General features: G+C 42.9%; 1 long non-coding RNA gene across 2 annotated transcripts in view; it reads left to right on the top strand.

Annotated features, from left to right (window-relative positions):
- The window catches only part of LOC138749209 (uncharacterized), a 60,477-nt gene extending 40,296 nt beyond the window's left edge, over positions 1 to 20,181 (top strand). For both annotated transcript variants that reach the window (XR_011348479.1, XR_011348477.1), the window contains exons 4-5: positions 7,062 to 7,199; positions 19,585 to 20,181. This is a non-coding gene — a long non-coding RNA (uncharacterized lncRNA). The remainder of the gene's footprint in view (positions 1 to 7,061; positions 7,200 to 19,584) is intronic.
- The last annotated feature ends 415 nt before the right edge of the window (positions 20,182 to 20,596 follow it).

Raw genomic sequence — 20,596 nt, 5'->3', positions numbered from 1 at the left:
TGCCTTCTTTCAAATTATCACTTCACAACCACAAAAACATCTGGCCTCATATTTGTTCAAGAGATTTGTGTCTCCATAACATCGGAGTACATGTCACTCAAAGAAGAACTTTCTTAATTGCACAGCTGCCAGCAAAATGCTTTGTATACACATCCATTGTCCTAGAATCAATTAAGACCTACTTCAGTTTCATTATAATCTCATTTTTCCAGACTTGGCAATTCCAAAATAAACTATCTCTCTGAGTCTCTGTAAATGTGATGTGACCTGTGTGTGACCCTGTATCCAGCCCACTATTCCCTCACGAGAAATATATTTAATTCTATAACTTAACTTTACTAAGAAATATATATTTTATAACTAAAGATTTTAACTTAAAAGATTAATATTAACACCAATCCATTGCAGTAGAGAAATGATAGATAGAGATAATCCAAACAAGGGTGAGATGTTGCAAGAGCTAAAATGACAGTAAATAGTAGGACTTTCCAGAGGATTGATGTGCAGAAGCATCTTTGGATAGTCCCTGAAAGCAGTTACACAAGTGAAAAGGCATGAGATTGCCCTATCATTTGGAGAATTGAACACAAAAGTCGGGAAGTCATTTTGCAGCTGTTTAAAACTTTAAAACAAATAGCGCCTTTGGAAGACTACACAAAAGAGTCTGGAAAAACAACCAACTGAAAAACCTCACAAAGATAAGCGTATACAGAGCCGTTGTCATACCCACACTCCTGTTCGGCTCCGAATCATGGGTCCTCTACCGGCATCGCCTACGGCTCCTAGAACGCTTCCACCAGCGTTGTCTCCGCTCCATCCTCAACATCCATTGGAGCGCTTTCATCCCTAACGTCGAAGTACTCGAGATGGCAGAGGTCGACAGCATCGAGTCCACGCTGCTGAAGATCCAGCTGCGCTGGGTGGGTCACGTCTCCAGAATGGAGGACCATCGCCTTCCCAAGATCGTGTTATATAGCGACCGTGACAGAGGTGCACCAAAGAAAAGGTACAAGGACTGCCTAAAGAAATCTCTTGGTGCCTGCCCCATTGACCACTGCCAGTGGGCTGATCTCGCCTCAAACCTTGCATCTTGGCGCCTCACAGTTCGGCGGGCAGCAACCTCCTTTGAAGAAGACCGCAGAGCCCACCTCACTGACAAAAGGCAAAGGAGGAATAACCCAACCAACCAATTTTCCCCTGCAACCGCTGCAACCGTGTCTGCCTGTCCCGCAACGGACTTGTCAGCCACAAACGAGCCTGCAGCTGACGTGGACATTTACCCCCTCCATAAATCTTCGTCCGCGAAGCCAAGCCAAAGAAGAAAAAAAGAAAACTTTGGAGTAATCCGCACAGATCTCGTCACTGGATTACAGCAGAAATGTAGAGGCTCTGTGGCGGGGTGCACAAATCCAAGTTGTTGCCTGAATAGGATGATATTAGTTACAAGGAGAGGTTGGACCTACTTGAATTTTAGATCATGTGCAGGCAGATGGGATTGGTTTAAATTGGCATCATGGCTGGCAGAGACATTGTGGGCTGAAAGGTCTGTTCCTGTACTGTACTGATTTATGCTTTCTATTTGATGTTTGTGGCTGTCCTGTGTAATAGTGTTGCTTTGTTTCCTATTACACATGCACATTGTTTCATGGGATAACCACTCTCAGTGGCATGTCCTCTAACTGGCTGATTCCTTTACAATTTTTATTGTGTTCTCAAAGATCAAATCCACCTCTTAAAATAACCTTCTCTCATTGCACAGGCTAACCTGGCTCTTAGAATTTGAGAGAACGTGCTGACATAATTACACCATAATTTCCTCAATTCAGCTACACACAGCTATAGTTTTATTCAATCATTGGATTAAAGTAATTCTTCACTTTATGAAACAGGGCGGCCCATTTAGTGTAGCAGTTAGGACGACGTTATTACAGCGCAAATCCCACGCTGTTTGTAAGCAGTTTGTACGTTCTCCCTGGGTCTGCATGGGTTTCCTCTGGTTGTTCCGGTTTCATCCCTCCCTACAAAACCTATAGGGATTGTATGTTAATTGGGTTATCTGGGTGGCAAGGACTCATGGGCCAAAAAGGATTGTTACCATGCTGTAAGCCTAAATTTTAAAAAATTGAATTAAAAAAATTAAAATTCAACAAGTCCACCAAAAAAAGAATTTATTGTTTAAAAAATCAGTATCCACCATCATCGTCTGAGGCAAAGAACTCAGCAAACACATCGGGAGTCTCACTGTTTACACCGTCATCATACGGGTCCCAGTCTGAACCTGGTGATTGGCTTCGACTTCTTTGTCAGTGTCCCACAATAAATCATCCTCTGTACCATCCATTGCGCTAGAGATGCCACACTTGTTGAAAGATTTTATTACAGTCTCTACTTTCACTTTATCCCTTGCTTTGATCACAAAATCACACAGCACATCAGGTGATGCAGCTCGCATTCCCCCGCCTTTTGAAAAGGATTTATCAGCTCGTCCTCCAATTATTCCATTCTTCACGCACATGATCTTTAAATGGCTTGTTGAAGCGGACATCTAGAGGTTGCAATAGAGAAGACAAACCACGTAGTATAACTGCAATCTCAGTATTATTCTGTGCTGATCTCTTTTTAGTGTTATCAGTTAAATGACTGCCAAACAAATCCAAGATCAAAAAACTCCATTCCTTGTGTATACAGCCTGGCTGCCTGTTCCATACATTGTCCATAGTTTTAAATTAAAACTAGCTTCATGCATTCTGCACTTTGCTGGTGGCTCCATGATAGCAAATTAATTAAAAAAAATTAAACTGGCTAAGGCAGAAGCGAGCAAACATGAATCACTTTGTAACGGTGCTTCACCCACCGCCTCGGTCAACACGACACCAGCTCAGTCAACACACCTATGGTCCTGGTGCGTTGGGGGGGGGGGGGGGTCGTCTTGTACCACCAATATGAGCTAAAACCAGAAAATTCAGACTGAAATTGGGGTCTCGTTTTTTAAGGTCGCTTTATCCACCAAAAATACGGTATTTTCCCATTCTTAATCCATTCTTCATTTAAAAACAGATGGCTGTTTTTATTTATTTTCTCTCTTGTTCTTATTTTTAGAAAAGTTTCAGTTTTGTCTTAGGGATTTCAAAAATAATCTTCCTCATTGCTAATATTTATATCTTATGAAGCATGAAAAGTGAATGCTGAGCCTTGTCTTTTACAAGTTTATTTCTTTTCTTCAAGCTTGCTGACAGTACGTTTGAAAATGCAGTCTTTACAGCAATCGATCGAAGTAAAGTCTGCCAAGGAACAAAACAGTGATGTAAAAATAACCTCGTTTCTCCCCCACCCCCGCCAAAAAATGACACGTTGCCTTGGAGGGAGTGTATATAAAGATTTATACATATAAATCACCTCAGGTATTATTTATTGTCAGATTTCAGATTTATTTTCAGAGTACGTACATGACAACACATATAGACCTGAGATTCTGTTTCCAGTAGCACAAAAATCTGTGCACAGCACACACATGTAAACAAATAAAGAAAATTTAAAAAATAAAATAAATAAAGACATAAATTGATTGTGCAATACAGAGAGAGAGAGAAAAAAATCAATAAAGTGCAAAAGTAAGAGACCTAAAATGAGTCCCTGATTGTGTTTGTTGTTGTGTCTGATGGCGGAGGGGTAGCAGCTGTTCCTGAATCTGGTGGTGCGAGCCTTGTGGCATCTCTAACTCTTTCCTGATGCAGCAGCGAGAACAGAGACGTGTGCTGGGTGATGTGGAACCTTAATGATTGCTGCTGCTCTTCAGTGGCAGCGTTCCCTGAGGATGTTCTCAATGGTGGGGAGAGATTGGCTGTGATCCCCTGGACTGTGTCCATTACCTTTTGCAGGGCTTTATGCTCAGGGGTATACCAGATCATGATCCAGCTGGTGAGCACACTTTCCACCACTCATCTGTAGAAAAGTTTCTGATATCAAACTCCTGAGGAAATAGGCACGCTGATGTACTTTCTTCACAATGCCATAGTGTGTTGGGTCCAGGGGAAATCTTCCATGATAGTGACTCCCAAGAACTTAAATTTGCTCACCCTCTCTGATTCCCCCAATGATCTCTGGATTGTACACCTCTGGTTTTCCCTTCTGAAGTCAAAGAGCAGCTTGTTGGTTTTGGTGACGTTGAGTGCGAGGTTATTGCTGGTGCACCTCCCCATCCTGAAAGCTGACTCATCAACCCCTTTTAATACAACCCACTACAGTGGGTTATGTAATAAAATAGAAATATAATATTACAAAAAACTGTCTTCAGTCTGCCATAAGGCAGACAAAAATTCACCGTTAGCATTGCCTGGTGCTCCTTGCAGTCAGAGGAAGTAAAGCAAAAGAGAGACCCTCAGAGTCACTGAGTATCCATGGATTCATCTCCAGCGTCTTCGCAGCCTCTGCAGCTGTACAAGACTCTTTTCAGTTCAAAACATTGGCAATCCAAGCCAGGATCCAAACCTCCGACAAACAATGAGGATCTTTCAGGAGGCATTCCTTGTCCTCAGCACCCTCTGGAATCCCAATTCCATTACTTGGTTCTAATGAGCCTGTCTCCAGCAGTCCACAGCCTGGTGTGAGTCTTTTGCCTTCAACTCTCCAGCAGTCCACGTCCTGTCCCAATAGCTCGCCACGTGTGTGGGTCTTTCAGCTGCAGAGTCTCTTGCTGGTCCACTACTGTGATCACCATCCTTAAACTCACCTCCTCTGCCTCTCCTACTCAATAGTGGGTGTTCACCACATTATTGCTGCCTCGGAGTCTGCAGTCCATCGAGGCCTCTACCAAACACAGTCGCTGCCTTCTTGGACCTAGACCCTGCGCTGGCAGGATTTTAAATAAAACTTCATTGGCTCCTTTAACAGGCCATTCAGAGACTGTACAGAGCCTTTGGCAATAGAATGGGTAGTAGGACCCTATGGCGGAGTGCTGTGTCTCTGTAGTTACAGCGGCTCTGGCAGCACCGCTTGTCTTTTTTAATCAATAAATAAATACAAACACACCACATCAATGTGTGTGTGTGTGTGTGTGAGTGTGTGTGTGTGTGTGTGTGTGAGAGAGAGAGAGAGAGAGAGAGAGAGAGAGAGAGAGATACACACGTACACATAGATAGACAGAAGAGAGGAAGAGAGAGAGTGTGTGAGAGAGAGAGATTATTTACATGACAACACTTTCCAGAAGACAGACATCCACTGAAACACTAGTAATCAGATATATTATATCTGACAACTCATAGCAATACTCTTCCTCTCTCAATCATTTTCCTGCACTGGGGCTGTGTATCAAAACAAAATGTGAGCACCTTCAATCATCTACAAAGTAATTGCCATGCCACACCAGTTCTCAAATTGTGATAATACATCAGGCAGTGGTTTTACTACTGAGGCATTTATTGACAACACAACACTGCGTTGAACTGGAGATGAAGGGAGGACATATGATTTGTGACAACAATCTTCTGGTCAACAAACATTAAACTAATCATTTGCATTTTGGTCAGCTGTAGCAATGTTACTCCTTGCACCCTTTATCCACCTGTACCTCATGTTGCACAGGAATGACTGCCAGGAAATGGCAGGGGTAAAATAGCCATGCAGTAGAATGATTTGAATGAGAGGTTAAGTCTTGTTAAGTCATGTTTAAAAGGACTTCTGTATGATACAAAGAGGCCTTGGGAAATTAAAAGGATGTCATGGGAAACAGAACCTTGTGGAATTGGTTGACAGATAGCAAATTAAGCTCAAAATTTTGAAATGTGAGGGTGCACCTTGGGTTATAAAATGGCAAATGGAGAATACAGAAGGAAGAAAGCAAGTAGGGAAGGATGATGAAGTAAATGGGTGAAAAGGAAGAGTGTGGAATCCAAATACCAAATTAATTGATGGTGTAACTGTAGAATAGCTTAAAAATAATAAAATGGGCATGAAATAACACATGAGTAGAACACAAATGCTTGGCTCAAAGGATAGCCCCCATTGAGGTAAACAAGAAATCTGGGATCTGGTGCAGTACACAAATGCCGGAGAAAGTCAGCAGGTGGGCAGCATCTGTGGTGATACAACCACCACACTGGCTGCACTGCTACCGGCCTACTGCAGGGGGTAACCACTGTACCTGCAGGAAGGCAACCTGGGAAGCTGGCCCCATCTGCCTGCTTGTCAATCACCGGCCCATATAAAGACTCAAGCCGGCCCCTTTGGGAGCAGTTGGGCACGTGGAACCAGGTGGATGCAGAGACCTGGTGTGTACAAGTTGAAGTTGATTAAAGCCTGTTGTACAGTCTGTGGACTTTGTGTCTGAATTCTTCGCACAGCAGTGCTCACAGCATCCATGGAGGGAAACAAACAGGATGAAACCCTACTTCTGTCAGGGATGATGTCTGACTCAATGAGATCCCCCAGCATCTCTTGCACCTCACATTTTGTTTTCTGTTAATTATAGCTCCGAATCTCATCTTGGCATGGAAGCATTTCTGTTCCTTCTGCTGTGATCAGTTTCTGCCTGAAGTTTGCGTTAGCAATTCCTGCCCCTCTCACTAAACGGCAGCAACTGGATAAGTTATTAAAAGCAAGGCATGTGGGACCGCATCATCAAAACAGAACAAGCACTGAACTCCGCACACTATACTAAGGGAACGGTGACCTTTCTGGAAATACCATTGAAGACTACACACCCTGGCAGCAGCCATTCCCCATCCTTCACCACATATGTTTTAAGAACGCCTCACATCCAATCTAATAATCAGAAGAGAAGCAAACATGGCACAAACATAGAGGCATGAAAGAAAGGCTAATGCAGTAGTGCAATATGCCTTCAAAATTAATCTAGTAACTCATGAGCTCTAGGAATATTGTTCTAACTGGCAAAAAGGAGAGCTGGCAATGAATTTGCTTTGATAAATGTTGTCTGGGTAGTTGCAGAACGTCATCTTGAAATAATCTATTTTAGGATAGAGCTGAATGATCCTTGTGGTTTCTTTTTATGACTTTAACAAATATCCTCTGCTGTGAATTATTTTCTTTTCATTCACTCATAGGAACCAGGATTAGAATAGAATTTAAAAGCAAGAAGCAGGAATGAACCATATAGGCCTTCAAACTTGTGCTATCATTCAGTAACATCATGGGCGATCCGCTGCTTCAAGTAAACTTGCACGAGGCTGGAGGAAATGCAGGTCAGTGACTGCTTCATATGCTTGGGGTCCTGCAAAGGAAGAGGAAAAAGATGGGTTGTGGCATCACCTGGGTTCGCATGCGAAGTGCTGTGAAAAAGGGAACGTTTGCAGGCGGTGACAGAGCAACCAGGGAATTCCAAAGAGGATGGCCCCTCTGGAATGGTGAAAGGGCTAGAATTGCCTGGTGATGGAATAAAGAGGCTGGTGGGATGCATGGTAAGAACCAGAGAAGCCCTCTCCCTACTCTGACCAGAAGGGGAAGGGCTGGGCTCTGTGAAGGAAGAAGTAGGTAAGATGTGGCCGAGGGTTTCATCAGCTGTGCAGAGGAGAAATGGCTGTTCAGGAAGAAGGAAAGCCTCTCATTGGCACCTTGTGCTTGACCTTCTGCATGTTTCCAGTATTTTCTGTGAAACACAAAAGTCTGCAGACACTGTGATTGTAGTAAAAACACAGGAATGCTGGAGAAACTCAGCCAGTCTTGCAGCATGCATGCGAGACACTTGCCTACTTTTTGCTTACACCTTGAAGAAGGGCTCAGGCCCGAAACGTCGCTAATATATCTTTACCTCCTAGGGACACTGTGAGACCGGCTAAGTTCCACCAGTATTTTCTGCTTTCATTTCAGATTTCCAACGTATGGAGTTTTTTGATTTGTATTTCCTGTACGAATCTTGTTGTTTATAAAATGAAAATAAAATTTTATGAGGCAAGTAGACATGGTAAACAATAGAAGAGAAGTAAAAATGAAATGAAATAAAATTTGTCATCCCTCTTGAGTCAGAGAAACACAGGGAAGATAGGAATCAACAACGTTAAACAAGAAAATCTGAAGATGCATGAATCAAGTGTAATACATAAATAAGCTGGAGAACTCAGCTGGTCACATATAGTCAACTGAATAAAGAAGTGGGAGGAAAGGGGAGGAGAGGAGAAGAGGAGAGGGGAGGAGGGGAGGGGAGGGGAGGGAAGGAGAGGAGAGGAGAAGGGGAGAGGAGAGGAGAGAGTGGAGGAGAGCAGAGGGTAGAGGAGGAGGGAGGGGAAAGGAGGGGAGCGAAAGGGAAGAGAGGAGAGAAGGGGAAGCAAAGGGAGAAGAGGGAAGGGGGAAGGGAAAAGAGGGGAGTGGAGAGGCGAGGAGGGGAAAGAGAGAGTGGAGAGGAGAGGAGAGAATAGGAGAGGAGAGGAGGGAAGGGGGAGGGAGGAGAGGAAGTGGATCACTAGCTAACAGGTAAGAGATAATAGGTGCAAGCAGGTGAAAGGGCAGAAGAGAAAGAGGCTAAGAAATGATCAGGGATCAAGGATGGAATAATTTGTAACAAAGTTTGCTTGAGTAAAGTTCAAATTTGCTGCAAAGAAAAAAAATTCCCCAGTTCTGAACTGGATCCAGAAGCAGTTCCAATGCAGTTATCAATGGACCAAAAAAAAATGATTAAGGGCAGAGGACTGAGTAAGGCTAATACAAGATCCATTATGTTTTCTACAGAGTCAAGCATAGTGTGAGCCCACAGGAGTTCCCATAGTTAAACCATTGTCAGTCTCTGTCTGGAAACATGAACACTTTCTCTTTCCATGGAAGCTGCCCAAACCTCTGAGTATTTTGACTATTATTTTGTTTCAAGATCAACCAGTGATCTTTCAACATTTCATGGATTGGAATTATTTCTAGCTGAATCAAAATTCTCATCCCCTCATTCTCTGAGCATAAAATAAATGGGTTTTCTTACAGACACTCCAGTTCAACACAAAAGATCAATGCACTGCGTATGAGCGAAATAAAAAGCAGAAAATACCGGAAGATTAGGCGATGTCTGTGGAGGGAGAAGCACTGTTAACATTTCAGGTCACCACTCAGCAAAATTCAATCACTAATCCTCTTGCTAAATTTTTAGACATGCTGTGCGTAACCTGCCCTCCAGAACATGCAACACATAATCTCAAGCAACCGGCAAATTCACTTATCCGACATCTACCAATTTTTAGACATGGACCACAGTAACAGGTCATTTCGGCTTGCACTCAATTAACCTGCAACCCCCCATTCGTTTCGGAGGAAACCAGAGCCCCCCCAGGGAAAACCCACCCATAGATGGGGAGAACATACAAATTCCTTACAGATAGCGTGGGATTCGAACCCCAGTCCTAATTGCTGGTGCTGTAAAGGTGTTGTGCTAACCGCTACGCCACTTGTGCCGTTGCAATACCCATAGGTATTGGATACCGGGGATTCACTGTATTTATAAATCACAAGACCAGAAATCATCATTTAACAGCATGTTCATGACAAAATGCTTATCCCTCCCTGATATTAACGCTAAAATGGAAATCAACTAAATCAGAAATGTTAAGTGTATTTTTAAAGTGCTAATCAGCATGTTAACATTCTAAATTTAGTCGTGCTGGTTCTACTGAAAGACCCATTATATCCTGGACACATTCTTTTCTCCCTCCTCCAATCAGGGAGAAGGATTAAGAGTGTGTAAACACACATCGACCATCTTAGACAGTTTCTTCCCAACAGCTATTAGGTTCCTGATTGAACCCCAAAATAATGTTCTCATGCTGCCTTTTAATTGTAATCCAAACTCTGTAAATTGTGCACTTTACACAGCTTTGCAAATTTAGATATCCTGCTAGCCTGCTCACAGAAGAATGTGTGTGTGTGTGTGTGTGTGCGCGTGCGTGTGTATGTGTGCGTGTGTATGTGTGTGCATGTGTGTGTATGTGTGTGTATGTGTGCGTTTGTGTGTATGTGTGAGAGTGTTTGTGCGTGTGTGTGTATGTGTGTGTATATGTTTGTTTGTGTGTATGTGTGTGCGTGTGTGTGCTTGTGTGTGTATGCATGTGTGTATAAATGTGTGTGTATATGTGTGTGTGTGTGTGCATGTGTGTATGTGTGTGCGTGTGTGTGAGTGTGTGCATGCATATGTGTGTATGTGTGTGCTTGCAGTGTGTGTATGTGTATGCGTGTGAGTGCATTGTGTGTATGTGCATGCGAGTGTGTGTGCACGTGCATGTGTGCATGCGTGTACGTGTGCGTGTGTGTGTGAATGAGTTTTCATCATCATCTTTGAGTTAGTGATTTGTATGCAGGTACTGAATGACCACTGGTAGCATTTATAGAATTAATCAGTATGTGGCATAACGTTGACAACACAGTTGAAATATTTAGATATCAAACTGGATATATTAGCAGAGCAGTTAGATTAATAAACTGGTAGCTCGATGACTGGATTATTTATCGAGAGATATGAGCTCAAATCCTAACAAGGCAGATAAAGGAATTTAAATTCAGGACATAGTTTTTGTTGGTTATTCATTTTTCAGGGTCTGAGCATCACTGCGAAGTCTAGAATTTGTTGCCCACCCCCACTGCTAAGCCATTTAGTATCAGCGTGATTACAGGTACTCCTCTACTTATGATGGGTTTGCCTTCCAACAAAGCCATTGTAAGTTGATAAAGAATAGGTTCTGTCAGGCCTGGATTAACCACTAAGCAAAATAAGCATGTGTTTAGACCACCAAGGGAAGGGGGCACCACAGAGTTTTTTCCAGTGCCAGATTTACCATGGTGCATCTGAACTAGGGCCCCACAAAAAGGCATCCCCCCCCAATCCACAATAAGTGAAAAAAAACCTGGTTATATTTAATATAGTGGTGCGGTCTGGCCTGGAAGAAAACTGAATTGTTAATCTATTATTTCACATTCATCACTTATCTGAGTCTTAATGACTTGTTAGTTAGACAATGGAGGGGGACGAGGGGGAACCATTGTTGGGCTGTGCTTAGGGATTCAGTCGGCCTTAATCCAACCCTAGGTACTGTATAGTACCTGGGTTTGGTGGCGTTGCTGTCGATTCGTTCCCACCCGGATCTAGACAACTACCCAGAACGAGGAGATGAACTGTAAAATGGTAAGCATACACACTGTATCACCAAGTACATATGATTTAAATTATAGTCTTTAAATAGAATAGACAATAAAACCAATATCATCAACGCTCCGTGTTTGTGAACAGTGAAACAATTCCAGCATCATCACTGAGTGCCTTATGGCTTTCTGTTCCCTCATCACCAGATTCCTTTTATTTTGATAAAGCTCGAACTTGAAGTAAAACAGCTGACGGGAATTTGAGAGATATCAACCAACATGTCACCGGTGTCACTTATATTGACAACAATGTAATCCATATCAAGCACATTACAGTGGAGTCTTTGAACTGGCTGCTACAATTGCTGAACCCAGAGTTCAGCTCAGAAGGTTTAAGATGTCTTTTGCGTTTCTCTCGAGAAACTCAGCCATTGACATCGTAACTTTGAAAAACCTTAAGTCGAAGCATTGTAAGTGGGGAAGTACATAGGTACTAGTCTAGCAACTCAGCCAGCTGCACCTACACCAGAATGAACTCCATAGCCTTATTAGATATATTAGGAATTCAAAATTCAGTCTCTTTCACTGTGATCCATTAACTAATAGGATGTTGAAAGACCAAATTTGAGTCTATTGTTTTTAGGTCAGGAAATCTGCCAATCTTCCTGGGTCTGACTTGGATGTGACACTTCGTTGACCAAGTCTTATCTGGATAAGGGTTGGACGGTGAATGCTGGCTTTGCCGACAATACCCCCATCCTGTTCAGAAGCAATGCATTGTGTTAGCCCAGGTGACTGTGTGTCTCAATGATGTAGCAAATATAAAATTGATTGTTTATTATCATTGCTGTTTCAAGGCCACACTTTTTTTAAGAATTACATGATGTGTTCAACTGCTCCCTCACATCACATCAAAGGTGGCAGAAATTGTGGAGGATAATACATTGGATACAGAGGCTGGTGGGGTGGTAGGTGAAGACCAGGAGAATCCTATCTTTATTATGTCTCGGAGTCAAGGCAGATGTGCAGGGCAGTCAGGTAAGGGTTAAATTGATGGTGGTTGAGGGGCCATATTTTTTTTGAATAAAGAGAGCACCTCAGATATTCTAGATTAGAAGACTTCATCCTGTGAGCAGATGTGATGGAGATGGAGCAATTGAGAGAGAGGAATAGAATCCTTGCAGGGGACAGGTTCTGGTGTAGTCGAGGTAACTGTGGGAAATGCTGGGTTTGTAGAAAATGTCTGTAGAAGATTTGAGTGATTGAGAAGGGAATTGTGTGGCAGAGATGGACCATGTGAATTTGAGGTTGGGATGAAAGCAGTGAAGTAGATAAAGCTAAATAACAAATCAAGGATGCATGAGGTAGCACCAATGTAGCTATCAATGTAGTGGAGGAAGAGTTGAGTAGCATGGATTGCTCCACATAGCCAACAAATAGGCAGGCACAGCCTGTACCCCTTTGACTTGGAGAAAGTGGGATGAGTCAAAGGAGAAGTTATTGAGGGTGAGAACAAGCTCTGCCAGGTGGAGGAGGGTGGTGGTGGAGGGGGATGTAGGGCCTGTTGTTGAGAAATAAATGAAGGGCTTTGAGTATTGGGGATGGAGACAGTGCGGGATTTGAAACTTGGTCCCGATTGCTGGCACTGTAAAGGTGTCACGCTAACTGCTACGCCAAGCGTGCCACCCGGAATGTGAGGCATCATAATTAGGGAGGTATTGTACTGGGAGCCAAGGTAAATGATATCAGTTCGGTGGGGCTGGAGCACATGGAAAACAATGGGTCTACTGGGACATCTGGGATTGTGGATCTTGGGTAGGAGATTGAACTGAACAATCCATTGATTGGGAAGCAGAGGACATGGTAGGTAATGTTCAGAGATGGTATGTGAGATGGTGGCTCAATGTTTTGTGGTGTGTTTCTGTTCAAGGAGTAAGTGAGAGGAGGTGTCCTCTGGCCTCGGGAAGGAAGAGGTCAGTTCCACAGACTGCAACAGCACTCCCCCTTCTCTGCAGGTTTGATCGTAAGATGATTGGCGTGGAGAGAGTGGGGGACAGTGCATTCTAAGGGGATGAGATTGAATAAGTGAGGGGAGTGGTGAAGTCGAGATGGTTGATGTCTCGGTGGCAGCTGGAAATATAAAAATCCAGAGTGGGGAGAAGGCCTGAATGAGGTGTCCAAGAGGAGGAAGATGGCTTGGAGGGAGAAGGAGTCATCAGTGGGAGGTGGAGAATCAAGGTGGTAGAAGTAAGCATTGAGATGGAGACAACGCAAGAAGAGTTTGGCATCGTGACATGTGCGGAACCGGTGGTGTGTGGCGAAAGAGGACAAGGGTGGTCCCTCTACTGGTTGGGAGGTGAGAGGGGGAGGGGGAGGGTTGGGGTCAGGGGGAGGAGGATCCTTGGGGAGGTCAGAGGGGGTGGTGGAGGCTTAGGGAGGTGAGATGAGGAGATGGACGGCTCAGGAGGTCAGAGAGGGAGGGTGGAGTGTTGGGGGGGGGACAGAGGGGGAAGATGGAGGGTTAGGGAGGTCAGAGGAGGAGGTGGGTGGTTGGCGGGGTCAGAGGGGGAGATACCGGGGGTGTCGGCTAATTGCGCGGCAAGGACTTGTGGGCCGAAATGTGCTGAATGTATAAATAAATAAATAGAAGCGAAGAGAGCAACAGTCAATGTAGTGTAGGCATCTTGTTTTAATTTAGACATGCAGTACAGTATGGTCATAGGCCCTTCCGGCCTATGAGCATGTGCTGGCCAAATCTCGCAATTAACCTGGCAACCCCATATGTTTTGAAGGGTGGGAGGAAACCTGAGCACACAGATGTGGGGAGAAGATATAAACTCCTTACAGAGAGTGTCATTCCTGGCACTGAAATAGCATTGCATATTTGCGTTGTGCCACCGTATCTGAGATGCTGGTATTGCTGTAGCTATCCTTGTGTTTCAACGTAGAATTTCTGCTCAACCGAAGATACCAGCAAAACAAATTTGAAACCATGAAGCAGTTCAGAGAAGTGGTGTTTTTAGTCGTATTTTCAGATTATGTTATATTATTCCTGAATCTTAGAGAGTCATGCTGCGTCAAAAATATCCCCATCCATCATCCAGTTCCACAAATTAATTGTGGGCAGATTAGTTGTTGTATTCTGATCACCTGCTTCTCTGTGTTTGCTCAATTTTTTCATCAATCGGGCTGCTGCGGCTGTAATGGGGCAAGCGGACAAAGGACACAGCTGACAGAGACCAGAATCAGAGTCGGCTAAATCAGTGGAATGACTTGAATAATGCAAACTGCAAAGCACAGTCTCTGCGCTGCTCTTGTATCCTGACCTGTATCCCATCTCTTACCTTGTCCGTGGCTGTCAGGGATTGAATAAAACATGCTCCAAAATACCAGTACATTTCCAGGCGGTCGTGTGTGAAAATGCTTCATCAATTCCTAATTTTTCCCTGATGTTTGAGAAAACTTATCCTGCAGAAATATTGAATGTGTCCAAAAATCTTCATTGCAATTCAGGATTTGTTTATTTATGTTTAATGGCATCAAATTCCACACTCCAATTTCTCCTTTAGGATGAATTGCCTCTTGGTGCATAGTTAAAATACTCAATATACTCGATGATGATATTTGTCCAAAGATAACGTACAGGTCTGCTTAAATTTAAAACCAATAATGTTCCTGATCTTTGCCAAGGCCAATCTGAATGCAAGAGCTTATAGTCCCTTCCATACCTGTCCCAACCCTGAAGTATTTGCACATTATTCCCCAAGCACTGACAGCTTTGTTATCCATGCCGACAAATAGCACCCTCAGCTCAGATGGATGTCAGAATCAGAATCAGAATTTATTGTCACGAGCATGTTATGAAATAGATTGTTTTGTGGTAAGATCACAGTGCAAACATTTATATGAACGACATTACCAAATAAATAAAAAATAGTGCAACAAAAAGAAAAGGTCAATATAAGGAAGTGTTCATCGTTCAATCAGAAAACTGATGATACAGTGGAGGAAGACCTTGTGCCTCTAAGTGTTCATCTTCAGGCTCCTGTACCTTTTCCCCCAATGGTAGCAGAGTGAAGAGGGCATGACCTGGGTAGTGGGGATCCTTGAAGACAGAGACTGCTTTCTTGACACCACCTATTGTAGATGTCCTCAATGGAGTGAAGTCTGGTGCCCGTGATGTCACAGGCCGAGTTAACAACCCTCTGGAGTTTTTTCCTTTCCTGAGCTTTGGCATCTCCATACTAGGCAATGATGCAACCAACCAGAATGGTCACTATAGTATACCTGTAGAAGTTTTCAAGAGTCTTTCGTGACATCTCTTGAAAACTTCTACAGGTATACATGACATCACATACAATCCTGAGATCCTTTTTCCTGCCGGTGAGGAAGAATTACCACTTATTGGTAGTGCAAAAAATACTGTACGCTATGTACACATGTAAACAAATAAAGAAATGTAAATAAACTAACAACCTTCTGGATTTTTTTCTTGTCCTGAGTATTGGCACCTCCGTACCAGATAGTGATGCAACCAGCCAGAATGCTCTCCATGGTACACATGTAGAAGTTTTCAAGAATTGTCAGTGATATACTGAATCCCCTCAAGTACCTCACAAAGTATAGCCGCTGGCGAGCCTTCTTCACGATTACATCAACATGGGGGCCCCAGGACAGATCCTCAGAGATGTTGACACCCAGGAATTTGACGTCACCACACAACCTTGGCATCTGAGGCATAGGGTACCAAAGGTGGAGAAGGCACTTTCCATCTCCCCATCCACTTCATGACTGGATGTCACTTCCTGGCTGTGCACTGAGGCAGACTTAAATCTGAGGCCAGAAAAAAAATACAACAACACATGCCCAGCGGAAGCAAGGTGACACATATATGATCTTGCAGAATGTTACACAATATCCCCTGTACCAAGCCTTGCTCGACAAAAATGCCCAACAAAGGCACTCCAGGCCCAGGTGAAGTTCTTCGTCCACCCCTCCTGCTGCCTGGCCAAGGGACTAAGTCCAACATGAAGCCAACAAATATATCCAAGCCTGTGCAACACTCCACACCCATTCCCTTTCTTGGTATCACAAGCTGCAGCTTTGGGCAAATTGAGACTGATGCTCAAACCCTAGCAAGCTCTTTCACCATTGCCTTTCCCAGATCTCACAGCCTGCCAAGGAACTTCCCTCAAAAATCATCCTTGATTCTTAGGGCAAAGTCCCTGGTTTACTCACTTGTCCAGTGTCTGTTTAGCACAGCTGACGCCATAACCAAGTATTTCATCCAAATGAAATCCTGGTCTCCCCATCATAGGATGGATGTGGAAACTTTGGAAATGATAGATAAGATGTTTACCAACGGGTTATTTTCTCTGGAGCATCAAAGTCTGATAGAAGTTTATAAAATTATAAGAGTCATTAATCAGAGAGGCAGTCAGAATCTTTTTCACCAGGGTAAAAATGCAATAACGAGAGTACACGGCATTGGTGGAGTTGGGGATGGTGGGAAGGAGATACACGGGGCAGTAGGTGTCTGGAACTGGCTTCCAGGAGAATGGAAGCAGATACAATCATAGCAGTTAAGTGGTTACTAGATACACACACACACATACACACACACACACCCACACACACACACCCACGCACACACACACACAAACACACACACGCACACTCACACACATGCACACACACGCGCACGCACACACACGCGCGCATGCGCGCGCACACACACACACACACATACACACACACGCGCATGCACACACACAAACGCACACACACACACGCACAGACACACACACACACGCACAGACACACACACACACTCACACACATACACACACATGCACACGCACACACACGCACGCACACACACATACACACACACGCGCATGCGCACACACACACGCGCACGCACACACGCGCGCGCATGCGCGCGCACACACACACGCACAGACACACACACACGCACAGACACACACACACACACAGACACACACACGCACACTCACACACATACACACACGCACACGCGCACACACACATACACACACGCGCATGCGCGCACACACACACACACACACACACACACACACACACACACACACACACACACACACACACACACGCACACGCACAGACACACACCAAAAAACCATTTAATAATACAAATAAAAAGAAAGTAGTAAAGGATAAAAACTCAAACCCTTTACCTGAACCACATTGCCAGATGCTGTATATGGATTGGTATTAAAAAGGAAAACAAAGGTAAAAAAAAATATTTATATATATATGGAGGTCATTTATGATTCACTACCTTAATTTATAATTTTACTCCAATATAATTAATATATTGGAGTAAAATATATATGTAAGATATTATATATATAACATAATATAATATATATTAAAATAATATAATATAATATATATTATATAATATGTATTATATATTATATATTATATATATATATTATATATTTAAAGAACATGAAGATACGAGTCGGACAATTTAATTATATTGGAGTAAAATTATAAAGTAAGATAGTGAATCATAAATGACCCCCATAACTTCTGGAATCTTATATCTGAATTCTTAATTGAATAACGAATCTTTTCCATCTTCAAACGAAACATGAGGTCACACGGTCACTGATCGTGAGGAGGCAGGGCAGCTTCTTCCATTTAAGTAAAATTGCACGCCTCGCCAAAAGAGAGTCCAATGAAATAGCACGACTCTGAACCAGAGATAAAGAAGAATCATTCTCTCCCCACTGTCCTATGTTCTATATTCTGTGAAACTGATTTTGGGTGAAGTACTCAGCTGGACTGACAGGAACTCAATGACATTCTGTGAAGCTAGGGTAAGATAGCCAGACATTTCAAATGATCAGAAATCTGTCCTTAAATTTGCAAGTCTCCCCTTATTAAATCCACCCAAGCTTGTTAAAGCTGTAAGTATAGAAAAACTCAATTATCCAGCTGTGGGAAATCTGAAATTATTCTGAATTGCTTGGAATATTTGTTTAAAAATCAAGTATTACTAAGTGAATTGAATGGCTCTGGTATTGTTGGAGTATTTTTATCATCTCTCTTGAATGAGTGAAATTTCAAATGCTATTTGCAGGGGTCTTTTTATCACTCACTGTGAAGTTAGGAGTCAGCGAGATCAATGCATCTGGAGTCATATACTCTATAACCCAAACTAAGTAAGAACGGCAGATTACCTTCCTGAAATAGATCAGCAAATCAGATGGGATTTTAATGGTATTATTGTTTTTTTTAAATACATTTCAAGACAGAGTTCAGTTAATTGTTTGAACTTAAATTCCTCAACTGTTGTCAAGGGAATGAATGTCACTAGATCAAAACTGGATATGAGTATGGTAACTTAAAACATATACATCATCATGTTTGTATCAAAGCTGAGAAAGCCAATGACATTTTAGTAAAGTGAGTGAATGGCTGTGACATCAGTGTCATTGTCAAATGGGAATCATGACAGCATTTTATTAAACTACTCCATTTTAAAAATATGGCTATGCATTCCTTTCATACTGTCTTCAATTCCTCTATCAAAACTTTTTTTCCCCTATTATCTGTTTATATGAATTAGAAGCTGGAACAGGAGAAGCCCATATTCCCCTTGAGAACACCACACTATTTAATAATATCTTAGTTATCTGACGGCAAGTTCAGCACTAGATTACGATCCTGTTTACCCTGGTAACTTTTCACCAGTTGCTTATAAAGAATCTTTCTCGGTCTGCCTTCAAAAGATTGAAAGACCCTGCTTCCACGATCATTTTAGAAGGGCGGCAGGGTTGGGGTAACAGTTAGCCCATTGCCTTTACAGCACTAGCGATTGGGACCAGGGTTCAAATCCTGCACTGTCTGCAAGGAGTTGGTACGTTCTCCTCCTGTTTGCATGGGTTTTCCCCGATAGCTCTGGTTTCCTCTCACCATTTGAAATATACCGGGGGTATAGGTTAATGGGTGTAAATTGGAAATAGCACGCACACTCACACACATACACAAATGGCTGTTACCGTGATGTAGGTCTAAATTTAAAAAAAAAGAGAATTGTGTCCCTCTGGATGAAAAGTCTTCATCTCAACCCTGCCTAATATGAGCACTCAATATCTTTTGATGCTCTTCAACTCCTAATTTTTTTTCAAGCATCTTTCTCTCTCTCTCTCTCTCTCTCTCTCTCTCTCTCTCCCCCCCCCCCCCCCCATTCTCTCTCTCTCTCCTTCCCCCCCTCTCTCTCTCTCTCTGAGGGTAACATTAATAAAGTAGTTCATCGTAGGTTCTGGCTTAAATTAATGAAGTGAATATCTTAAACTTAACTACCACTTACATTATACCACAGTTAGTCCATGATAATTTATCAAGACAAAGTGAAAATTACATCTTTTTACAAACTTCAGTGGATTCCACTGCAACATTTAAATTCATTTAAAGTATTTTGTGTTGGCTCAGTGGTAACACTTTTGTATATTTTGTATATTTCAGATGTGACTAATTGGGCCTACTAGTGAATATTTTGCCATGAATGGTGGTGTATGTTGTATTGGTGCAGAGATTGGCAAGTGAGGTATGCAGATCAGACAACCATGGCATCAGCCAACACACCACTCTAACTGTGAACGAACTACTTCCTCAGGAGTTTGCGGAGGTTTGGTATGACACTAGAAACCCTGGCAAATTTCTTCAGATGTGTGATGGAAAGTGTGCTGACTGGCTGCATCATGGTCTGCCATGGGGGCACCAATATCCCTGAGCATAAATCCCTGCAAAAGGTAGTGGACACAGGCCAGGACATCACAGGCAAAACCCTCCCCACTATCAAGAATCTCTACAGGGAACGCTGCTGTCGGAGAGCAGCAGCAATCATCAAGGATCCACACCACCCAGCGCAAGCTCTGTTCTCACTGTTATCATCAAGAAGAGGTATAGGTGCTGCAAGACTCACTCCACTAGGTTCATCAGACCATCACCATCAGACTCCTCAATGACAAACTCAATCAGGGACTCATTTAAGACTCATGCATTTTTTTGATTTTTTAAATTCTCTTGGTATTGCACATCAGTTTGTTTACATTTGTCATCTGTTTACAGTTCTTATTTATTTGCATGTATACACTCTGTAAAGCTTTTTTTGCTCTACCAATAAATGGTAGTTCTGCCTTACCCACAGAAAAAAGAATCTCAGGGCTGTATGTGATGTCATGTTCAATCAATCTGAAATTTGAATCCTCTGGAGTCCGAGCACTCCAGCTAATGTGGTCTTTTAACCACACCCCAAATTAACAGGGAAGAAGAGGGGGAGGGAGGGAGGTGAAAGAACAAATTATATTTTTATGTGAACGGACCTCTTGCAATTCCCTTTAGTAATTTTTTTTAGACATAGCCCTTCTGACCCACGAGCCTGTGCTGACCAATTATACTAATTGACCTACAACCCCAATATATTTTGACGAGTAGGAGGAAAACAAGGCACCCAGGCTTGAGGAGAAGGAACAGA

The sequence above is a fragment of the Narcine bancroftii genome, chromosome 14 (genome assembly GCF_036971445.1).
Source record: "Narcine bancroftii isolate sNarBan1 chromosome 14, sNarBan1.hap1, whole genome shotgun sequence".
Classification (NCBI taxonomy): domain Eukaryota; kingdom Metazoa; phylum Chordata; class Chondrichthyes; order Torpediniformes; family Narcinidae; genus Narcine; species Narcine bancroftii.
Note: the sequence above shows the minus strand (reverse complement) of the source record. Positions and strands in the feature narration are given on the sequence as shown.